Genomic DNA, 11,693 nt, shown 5'->3' on the forward strand with positions numbered 1-11,693 from the left:
AAAAACAGGACTGAGCGTCCACACAGGCACCGCACTACTGATGCCATTATTTAATTATAATGACCAATCACCCCATGCACTCGAACAGCGACACAAAAGAGACGGAAAATAGCACGAAAAAACAGGACTGCGCGTCCCACAAGCACCGCACAACTGATGCCATTGTTTAATTATAATGACCAATCACCCCATGCACTCGAACAGCGACACAAAAGAGACGGAAAATAGCACGAAAAAACAGGACTGAGCGTCCACACAGGCACCGCACTACTGATGCCATTATTTAATTATAATGACCAATCACCCCATGCACTCGAACAGCCACACAAAAGAGACGGAAAATAACACGAAAAAACAGGACTGAGCGTCCACACAGGCACCGCACTACTGATCAGTGTGAATCATTTTGAACATTCTTACAAAAACTCATTCCATTTCATAGAATCATCCTTGCGGTAAACTTGACGCAGTAGGCCTGGCCAATGAATGTCGTTGAAAGAGCAACTTAGATTGGGATTGGGATTGGGATTGGGATTGGGATTGGGATTGGGATTGGGATTGGGATTGGGATTGGGATTGGGATTGGGATTGGGATTGGGATTGGGATTGGGATTGGGATTGGGATTGGGATTGGGATTGGGATTGGGATTGGGATTGGGATTGGGATTGGGATTGGGATTGGGATTGGGATTGGGATTGGGATTGGGATTGGGATTGGGATTGGGATAATTTTATTTTGTTATCGACTGGTATGGTTGCAGATTCTATTTTTTTTTTTGTTACTAAGAAAGCCGGTATTACCCCGAAAAATGTACGACAATCAGGAAGTTTTAAGTTAGATTGTAACCATATTGAGACGATCAATTTTAGTTTCAGCCAACGTCAATGATGACCATCTAACAATAATCATAATTGCCTTTACCGTAAGTTCATCCTATTTACCCAATGTATTATTTCTGCATTGTTGCTGTGTAATAAATTGAATATATTATAATGTAATTACAATCCAAACACACCACGCAAACGTCAATAGTGCGCATATCGCAATTAAATTAATAGCAAAATGAGTGCGATTTGTGGTCGACTTAATATTTACATAATTCGATAATTACCTCACCGCAATGTAACGGGATCCAAATGCAAATTAGTCATATTTTGGCATCACGGTTTCGGTTTCGGTTTTGGATACACCGAACCACCACTTCCCACTGAGCTCAACCAACTAATGCACCAATTATAATTATCGATTGAGTCGCAGCACCAGGTCATCCTTGACGTCCGATTGGCAGTCTCAATCGATACCGACTTGCTCATTCGCTGCAGCTTCCAGCGTTATTGGCTATGGTCGAGCGTTATTTGCCTTTGTTGAACCTTGCTGAGATTTTGACGAAAATAGGTACAACTACCCTATATTAAGATTTCCGAAGATGGTGTCTATCTAAATCTGATCAAACGCGGCAGCATCCATTTTCACACCAATTAAGCTCACGACGCCGTAAATTGGTGGATTTTCAGAAACAAAAAAACTTGCGAATTTCAGTTCAGCCAGAAAAAAAACTGCAATTGTCGGAACAAGAAGAGCTAGAATCGTCTCGAATAGCAAACAGATAAAAATTGCATGCAAGATTTTTCAAGCAAAAAACGGAAGCAATTGTTTGGGGATGGCCCCCGGGGGCGCACTTGGCCAAATACTGACCAATAGTCAATGGCTCGCGATGATCTTGTGGTTGGCCGATTTTGGCAATTTGGCATTTTGCTCGGGTTTGAAAGGTAGCCTGCGGGCGCACTTGGCAGGAAACTGAGCTTGACCCAGATCGGATCAGGGATGCAGTTTGACACAATGATCGTTGTTTTGTTGTTTTGTTGTTTTGTTGTTTTGTTGTTTTGTTGTTTTGTTGTTTTGTTGTTTTGTTGTTTTGTTGTTTTGTTGTTTTGTTGTTTTGTTGTTTTGTTGTTTTGTTGTTTTGTTGTTTTGTTGTTTTGTTGTTTTGTTGTTTTGTTGTTTTGTTGTTTTGTTGTTTTGTTGTTTTGTTGTTTTGTTGTTTTGTTGTTTTGTTGTTTTGTTGTTTTGTTGTTTTGTTTTTTTGTTGTTTTGTTGTTTTGTTGTTTTGTTGTTTTGTTGTTTTGTAGTGTTGAATGCCCACACCACAGTTAATTCCGTTATTATTGAATATTTGATGTCACCTACCAACCCAACCATAAACAACCAGTCAATCGTATGGAATTCACCTTCGATGTTCCTTTCTTCCATATCTGAGCCGGCTTTCGGGGTGTTGTTTACAGTTTGCCAACGCAATTAGCATAATTTAATTCCATAGCGGTCCACCTCGACGATGTTCTACCGGCGGGATGCGTTTTTCGAGTTATTTTTTAAATATTTTCCGCGAGTCAACGGCCTTAAATTGGATTTATGGTTAAACGTCTTTTATATGGTTCCGTGTTGCATCTTCAAGTCTCCAAAAACGAGTTTGTCCAGTTTTGTCCAGATTTGGAGAGTGCAATAATCGAAAATTTATGCTTTCTGTCTGATAAGTTTATGGAAATAAATTTCCGCTTATGGTGGATTTACGGAATCGAACGGCTCATAAAAAAACGTTGAAATCACCTTCATCAATTTGAGGGAATAAACCTTCTAGAAGAGTTTCTGCGCCAAAATACGAATGATTGACAACCGACTTCTCGCGATGTCACTGTGGCGTCTGGATTTTCGATAATTTATTTTACCAATTTATTGTGACTAAGCCACGCGACCGCAGCTTTTTTGTTTCAACCCATAACAGTAGGGTGTTAAACTTGCAAATCACTCAATTACGTTCCTGTCATAATTTAACTCACGCTGAGTTTATCAATTACCACTTGAGCAGAAAAAAACGACCTCAGAACATGAGAATAAAAAAAACTTTTTAAGGCGCAAAATTTTACTCTGAAAGTCATGATTCGAGTGCTGAAAACTTACGTTTTCTTTTTAGATGTTTTTGTACAGAACCTAAGAACTCATTATTTCTTATTCAATGCCACAATTAAGCTGATTGGCCAATTGAATTGTCTGGACGATTGAAATAATTTCACAGATAATTTAACTTTCGCCTGATATTTTACCTTTAAAAATGTGTAAATTAATCAAATTTTCGGTGTTTGAACTAAATTTGGAATAATGTTACACCATAAAAGAGGTAATACTATACCATCATAAAAGGTTTATAACCTTCTAAATTTACACACTTTTTTTACGGTGTATAGAGCTAAATCAGAATAGCCAAAAAGCACATGTCAACGCACTAGAAGAATTTAAGCTGAAAACAACCATCAATAATAGTCTGACCACTGACAAAATAGTAGAATGCCCCCGGGGCTGCAGTTTTTGCCCCTCCAAACATAATAGCGCTAACCCATTCAGGGTGACACAATTTCCTGTCAATCGAACCATTCGCCCAAATAATGAGGATCTTTGGTACACAGTTAAAAGTTTAAAAGTTCCAAGTTGATACATTTCCAATAGTAATTTTAATATTTTTATAAATCTGCCAAAACATTCTCGGTGATCAATTAAAATTATTATTTTTTAATTTTTTTTACCAATCAGGCCATCAACACCGCAAGAAGATCACGAGGCGAGGATTCGAATGGATGCTGGATTTACCAACAGAAGAAGAAAAAAACCCCGACGACGAGAATTAAAGACATGGTCAGCTCCGAAATTACCTCTTGGACAGAGCACAATAGCTCACTGTTCACAAGTTCGAAGTCAACACGAAAAGGAGTGACCCCACTCGCTGTGAGCTGCTGGTCACTGACTGGTCACGTGAGGTGCCACTAAAATTTAAAATGATCAGAAAAAAAACTGCCAAATTAACCGAAAACAAAACAAAAAATCAACACTTCAGGACCCCGGTCACCAACCGTTGAAAGGCAAGAGCAGGGGAGTTACAAATGATACGGGCTTTTCCGGTCAAGGTGACTCACGTCCAGTTCGGAAGGTGAAACCACGAAACCGGCGCGGAGGTCAAACCCTTCGGCCAGCGAAGTGAAAGAAGAATTCGGTCTGGTTTTGATGCTCGCTTTTTGGACGGAGTCAGGTTTAAGTCGCTTTTGGTTGAGGAGGGTTGTGGCTTTCAAGGGTGACTTTATTTAAAATTATTTCGATTTTAATTTAAACGAAAATGAATCGACGAATATTTGAAACCCATTTTCCTCAGTAGAATTAAGCACAATGCAAACTCATGTGTGATAAGAGCTCTCTACAAGAGTCTCCCAACGGTAAATCTCGGGTTCATTGGAAGCCTGTTAAGGTGCCGGTATTTTCGAACGACAGCTTCAGCAATGGAGACGACACACTTGGAACGACGCGAAATTTGCGTCTTCCTACAGTTTAGTGGTTAACTCAAATATCACCAACATCGCACCTTCAAGTGGTTGGGATACCTGTTGTGCTAAAGGGTAACTGTTGCTATGTTTGGGATAAGATTGAAACTCGTTTCTAAGTACAATTTGATACGTCTAAGAGGCAGAAGAAATCAACAGAAATTATTGATTATTCAATTTAGGTCAAGGGTCATCCTCGTGCCCAAGAGCAGTGATTTACTGCAACGACCTGATTCAAGTCGTATACTTTAGTCGGGTATCATCCGATCTTCCCAGCTTCACCAACCACAAAATCCACATCGTCGTCGACAACTCGTAATCTAGGCACGATTTCATATCGCTTGTGCGGTCTGGCACCGCGTTGCATTGAATCTCCATATATCCACGAGAGACTCGCTGTCAGTTGTTCTGAGGTTGTTCTGACGATACAGTGGAAGTGCAATTCCAGTTCCTGTTCTACAGAGCTGACGACAACAGCAACCGCAGCAGCTGCTTCAGTGGGACAGGTTTAAGTGACTCCAAGTCGAATGCTTCGTAATTGATCTAGAACGACGACATCTCTACATATTACGATTATTGCATTTATATGACGGGGCCCGTCCGGCCTAATGAATTTGCTCAAGCAGAGATGTTATGCGATTCACCTGAGATCATAAACTATCCCTCTCAACGCATGAATTGTTGAAAAGCTTGTTCAAGTTTTACGAAGTGCTCTTCAAGTCACTCAGAATAGTTCTGAAGCTTTTGACCGGACAGCTCCGTGACCGAAGTTCAACTCTAGAATCGGTCAAACAATCATCCAAAAAAAAGTTAAAGTCTTTTGTTTTCTGAATTGCGCTTTATGACGCAGTAAAGTTATAAATTTCTACAACAACAAAAAATAATTCTTTCAACACCCTCCGTGGTCCTGAAAAAAAAAACAAATCTCTTCAACAACACATGTTTCCTGGTACCCTGGATGTGATCTTCTGTTGCTGTTTATTCGGATGTACTCAACGGTTTATAACCATTTTATGACAGCTCATTTCAACATTTGAGATTTGAATACAAACGTTAGCTCGGGGAAGCTTCTGCCTCCCGGAGACTGTGAATGAATCGCGTGCCAAAGTACTAAAGTTGAATCACCCACATCGAAAGCTAGGGGTTTTTTTTTCGTGCAAAACAAAGGATCTTGAAAATGTCGTGATTTTGTGGAGCATTGTTCTACTGATTATATTTATGTCAGATACGACTAATTAACATCCAAATTTAGCTTATTCCACAAATTCTTATTCTTTTACTCTTCTGAGACAATGTTAGATTGAACTACGAACTTTTAATATTATTCTTCTTGTCTACTTCTAAAATTTATTAAAGGTTAAGAATGAATATCCATGTCCATAACAAAATATAACAGCAATTCCATTTGAAAAGAGCCTAAACCGGAAAAAGTTTTCCGATCGGGCTCAAAATTTTTCTGGGGGTTCCTTGGCCAAAATAATTAGACCCGAATTTCAAAAAATCGTATCTCCGCGCAATTTCATCCGATTTAGCTGTTTTAGACACAAAAGAAAGGTAAAAAAGGTGGATATCAAAACTTTCGTAATTGAAAGACGCAACTTTTGTTACCATAACATCTTTAGGTCATCGCTGAAATTTTAAAGTTATCGCAGTTTTAGTGGAAAAAGTTGATTTTTGCCGATTTCGTCATTTTCCCGTTTTTGCGCTTGGCGCGTCGAAAAACTCAGTTTTTATTTTCAAAAAATCACATCTCCAAAACGTACAGTTCGACATCGCCAATTTTTTTGAAATGTTATGTGAAATTTTCTGAGGAATCCGATAAAAATATTTTCAGACACAGACTCGTTGGTTCAGACACGGTCAAAACGCAATTTTAAGTTTTCATTCGACTTTTTCAAATGTTAGGCTGGATTTTTGAAACTTCTTACTATTTTTACCAAATAACCAAACTCATCACCTTTCTTTTGCGTCTAAGACAGCTAAAATCGGATGAAATGGCGCGGAGATATGATTTTTCGAAAAAAAACCCGATTTAATCCCACCTGGGGTGAGATAGAGCCTTTCTTACAAAAGGAAGTTAACGGCAGTTGATTTTTTTTTTCAAAAAAATAGCAAAATAAAGAATGGTCCATTCATAATACAATTCGAAACTCAACCATATTTTTTCATATAACTGAAAAGCGCTGGTTTTTGCCCCATTTGCCATGGCCGGTTGTAAGCTGTGCTCGCACACAAGCATTTTCGATTTTTTAAATCAGAACACATTGTTTTTGAGACAGAGAATTAGCTCACAATTTGCGATGTTCGTAATGTTTTCTGCATATCGCTAAATTGTTCGTATTCTCTGAGTGTTTTTTTTGCACTTTTCAAAATATCAAGAATTAACGAGAAAACAAAATAATTCCGTCTTGCTCCAATGCGTTAAAGTGGTTACAAAATGACTAGCAGAAAGTGTTTCAACACCCGAGAATTTTCCGTGTTGTAAACAACGATGTAACGGTAAAGCCGCATAAATGTTCTTGAAAGCTTTGAAACGCCTACTGTAATTCACTAAACTGTCATTTAGGCGTTAGGCAAAATTGTGAGCTTTCAATAAGTATGCATGAGTATGTAGTATGCATTTAGGCGTTTTTGGGATTGGGAAGCATACAACGGCTGAGCGCTCGGTGGGACTTCACTACGACAAACGCAAACGTACCGAATAAACCACCTTGGTGCGCTGGTACGATGAACAAAAATACTAATACACAAAAAGGCTAGTACCGAAGCTAGAAAACCAAACCCGCGATGTGCGTTGTCACTGGCACATGGGAAGCTTGGACGCTTCCCAGAAATTCGTTCGCTCAGAGTTCGATCAGAGAATGAGCAAAACAAAAAAGAAAGGCAAAAGAATGAGCATGAGGCTTCAGAACAGATAGCTGCTTGCGTCTAGTTTGCGTTCACTGAAGCTTAGCATAGAAAATAATGATAGGCGATATGTGATGAACGAGCAATCGATAAAGCAACTTGCACTAAAAGGGGGTAATCTAGTATCAAAACTCTATACGCGCCAGCATCACGCGCCAGCATTGCTCGCGTCTGCATGTGAAGCTCAACTTGACAACTTGTCGACGAGGCGTCGAAAATCGATCGTCCATGATTTTTTGCAAATTTTTCGAATTTATATTTCTCGAGAAATGATTTGAGAACGAAGCTTGAATTGGAGTCGGAGCCAAAAGCAAACACTATACCTTTCTTTAGTAAGAAAGGCAAAAATGGAAATTTTCTAAAATCTGAACGGTAAATCCGAATGAGGTCAAATTTGTTTCAGAACATCGAGTATGGTCTAGATTATGATGTGGAGAAAAAAAAATTAGATAAAATGCCAAAGGAATAGTTTTGGCATTTGGTGAAAGTTGGCTTTTACCTTTTTTAGGGGTTTTTCCCCCTCACAGTGAATTAGTCCACAAGCTGTAAATCAAGAACCACATTACCGACGTGGATGAAAATTTGGGAGGATGTAGGGCTGGAAAAATGCAATTTTTTGGATAAATAAACGATTTCAAAACTTCAATTTTTGACCGAATTTTCATTTGAAAACCGCCTGATTTGGTGAAAACACACTCCGAGTCCCCATAAAAAATGGATAAATTCAAATTTGGTATGGAACTGGTTCAGGTTCAGCACATCCCCTTTCAAATGCGCCCAAGAGAGCTTAAATCCATAATGTGGGCTCTGAGAAACCCCCTACCACAAAATTGAGCACTTTTTTACCACACACGGACGTCACGCGTGCTCTACAGTAAATTAAGCGCCAAAATTCGGATATTGGAGGTAGACCAATTCTGTCATTGTCAATCGATCGGGCGTCGAAAATCGATCGTCCATGATTTTTTGCAAATTTTTCGAATTTATATTTCTCGAGAAATGATTTGAGAACGAAGCTTGAATTGGAGTCGGAGCCAAAAGCAAACACTATACCTTTCTTTAGTAAGAAAGGCAAAAATGGAAATTTTCTAAAATCTGAACGGTAAATCCGAATGAGGTCAAATTTGTTTCAGAACATCGAGTATGGTCTAGATTATGATGTGGAGAAAAAAAAAATAGATAAAATGCCAAAGGAATAGTTTTGGCATTTGGTGAAAGTTGGCTTTTACCTTTTTTAGGGGTTTTTCCCCCTCACAGTGAATTAGTCCACAAGCTGTAAATCAAGAACCACATTACCGACGTGGATGAAAATTTGGGAGGATGTAGGGCTGGAAAAATGCAATTTTTTGGATAAATAAACGATTTCAATACTTCAATTTTCGACCGAATTTTCACTTGAAAACCGCCTAATTTGGTGAAAACACACTCCGAGTCCCCATAAAAAATGGATAAATTCAAATTTGGTATGGAACTGGTTCAGGTTCAGCACATCCCCTTTCAAATGCGCCCAAGAGAGCTTAAATCCATAATGTGGGCTCTGAGAAACCCCCTACCACAAAATTGAGCACTTTTTTACCACACACGGACGTCACGCGTGCTCTACAGTAAATTAAGCGCCAAAATTCGGATATTGGAGGTAGACCAATTCTGTCATTGTCAATCGATCGGGCGTCGAAAATCGATCGTCCATGATTTTTTGCAAATTTTTCGAATTTATATTTCTCGAGAAATGATTTGAGAACGAAGCTTGAATTGGAGTCGGGGCCAAAAGCAAACACTATACCTTTCTTTAGTAAGAAAGGCAAAAAGAGGTATTTGCGAAAAATGACGAAAATTGCCATTTTTTGAACCACCCTAGCACGATGTAGGTCACCCTAATGGCCAAAAAAAAATACGGGTCTAATTATTTTGGCCAAGGAACCCCTAGAGAATTTTTGAGCCCGATCGGAGAACTTTTTTTTCGGTTAAGGCTCTTTTCAAATGGAATTGCTGATAATAAAGTTCAATAGAAATGCAAATGCAATTAATTAAAAACTATTTAAAATGCATAAAAAATCTGAAACTAAATGTTTGCCAGTTCTAGTATTTCTTTTTTATACAAGTCTCCATGCAATATTGCGGGCTATTCATACAAAATGTAGTTTGTAAACGTATAAAAAGGTATATAAAGAAGAGATCACTCAGTCTTTTGCAAAATAAAAAAGGCAAACTCTAAAATAAATCCCTTTTTTAATTAATAACTGAGAGTTTAATTGCTTAGTTCTGCAATTTCGAAAAAGTATTTTTAATTTGACAAAAAATGTATCATTTGTTTAGAGTTTTGGATTTACAAAAAATTAAAATGGGATTTAAAATTAATCCTAGATGCACCAAAAACTTGCCATAGAATAATAAATAATTTAAGTATTTTAAGTATTTTAAGTATTTTAAGTACTTTAAGTATTTTAAGTATTTTAAGTATTTTAAGTATTTTAAGTATTTTAAGTATTTTAAGTATTTTAAGTATTTTAAGTATTTTAAGTATTTTAAGTATTTTAAGTATTTTAAGTGTTTTAAGTATTTTAAGTTTTTTAAATATTTTAAGTTTTTTAAGTATTTTAAGTATTTTAAGTATTTTAAGTATTTTAAGTATTTTAAGTATTTTAAGTATTTTAAGTATTTTAAGTATTTTAAGTATTTTAAGTATTTTAAGGCTTTTTGCCTCAATATCAATATAATTGAAAAAATATTTGTAGTTTCCCTTAAGATATATTGACAACTATATGGTTTAGTGTCTTTAAAATGAAACTTTTGAGAAATTAATTTCATAGCGATTTTTTTCTAAAATTTCGATTCAAATCCAACATTTAGATTTTTCTCTTGATCAAAACTCCAAAATTCATCTACTGACTCCATCTGGCTCATCTGACTCCTCTGCTCTTCACGCAGCTGCCCCAATTACGCGGCGCCACCAACAACCCACTGTTGTGCATTGTGTCGCTGGGTAGAGCCCCTACGTGGTCCGTCTCGAAACCTTGAGGAAGAAACCGAAAAACGCACTTTTTTCTTTCTTTCCTCGACTCGCAAACCACTTAAAGCCGTGAAGGTATCAACGGTTAATTTTTCGTTCTCATGTCCTCAAGTCGACTTTTGAGCTCAACGAAAATAAGATCAACAAATCATCATACGACCTTTTGAAACGTTACTCGAAGCAAGTAGCGGGTCTCTGGACATGACGTCAACTTTTGAACTCAACGTAAAGGTTGGATGTCGGGCAGTTTTATGTGCCCAAGCGTAATTCGATTCGCCTCCGAACAAGAACAAAGTGTTATTTAACAGGTAATTTCTCATGATGAGGGTGACATGGGCACAGACACTGCTGCCAGAGATAATAAAGAAATCAGACCAAAAAAAAGGGTGGTACCTTGATACCTACCGTTAATAACTGACCAAGGAGTGCAGGGCAGGCTTTCGACAACGAACTGCAAATGACACATATTATTTTTACTTAAAAGGAGTTCGAAGATTACATCTCAAGTCGTTTTCCCATTAAATTTTTGTTGTTGATGATAGTCTGATATTTTGGGAATATTTTTTTTAAAGGAATTCATCACAAAAGCCATAAATGAACTATTCAGTATGATACGTGAATCTATGCAATAATGCTCCTTTTCTTCTTCAAAATTCTAACTCTGCTTTACCTTAACTTATTTTTTTCTATCGTATTTTTATGCAATAAAGTGTAAAACCAAACGGTCGTTAAAAGATCTTTAAAAAAAGTATTTTGTAACCTTGTCAAGCTTGAAAAAACAATTAAAATGCATTGTCACGTCAAAGTTTTTCATATTTAAATCTCATTAATAACTTATCTGTTGTGTACTGCAAACAACTACATAATTTATTCATTAACCCACCATAACCGCCCTCGAAGGGGTTCCCCCGCAAAAACATGGAAAAGTTGGCAGCCCTTCCGCCAACCACACTGCATACCGTTCCATCGAATCTTCCTAGGAAAAACTTTTCCATCTCCCTGGGTGGCAATGCAGCTGAGCTGCCGAAGTTTTTCCTGCACCACCCACAGCCAGATGGTGCAGCTTTTTTCGAGTCCCACACAAACACAGGGGAGGGCCAATTTAGTTGCAACAATTTGCAAGCTCTGTTCGGTGCTGTTTGTCCCAGCTGGCAACACTGTTTTTGTTTGCGATTGTCAGGATGGCAAAAGAAATTATAACAAAATTCAGAGCAGGAACAAACAATTAGTTTGATTGAATTGTGCAGCATCTGGAATGCCTTTTTCTGTTCATTTCCATATTTCCTTCAGTTTGACGCTGTCGTGCTATCTTGTCGCACGTCGCTTTTTTACGTTCCGAGAAAAACGCGTTTTAATATTTGACGAGCACGCAATGTAAACAATAACAAACACATTGTTTGGTTGACCATGATGT

This window comes from Culex pipiens, chromosome 2 (assembly GCF_016801865.2).
Source record: "Culex pipiens pallens isolate TS chromosome 2, TS_CPP_V2, whole genome shotgun sequence".
Lineage (NCBI taxonomy): Eukaryota > Metazoa > Arthropoda > Insecta > Diptera > Culicidae > Culex > Culex pipiens.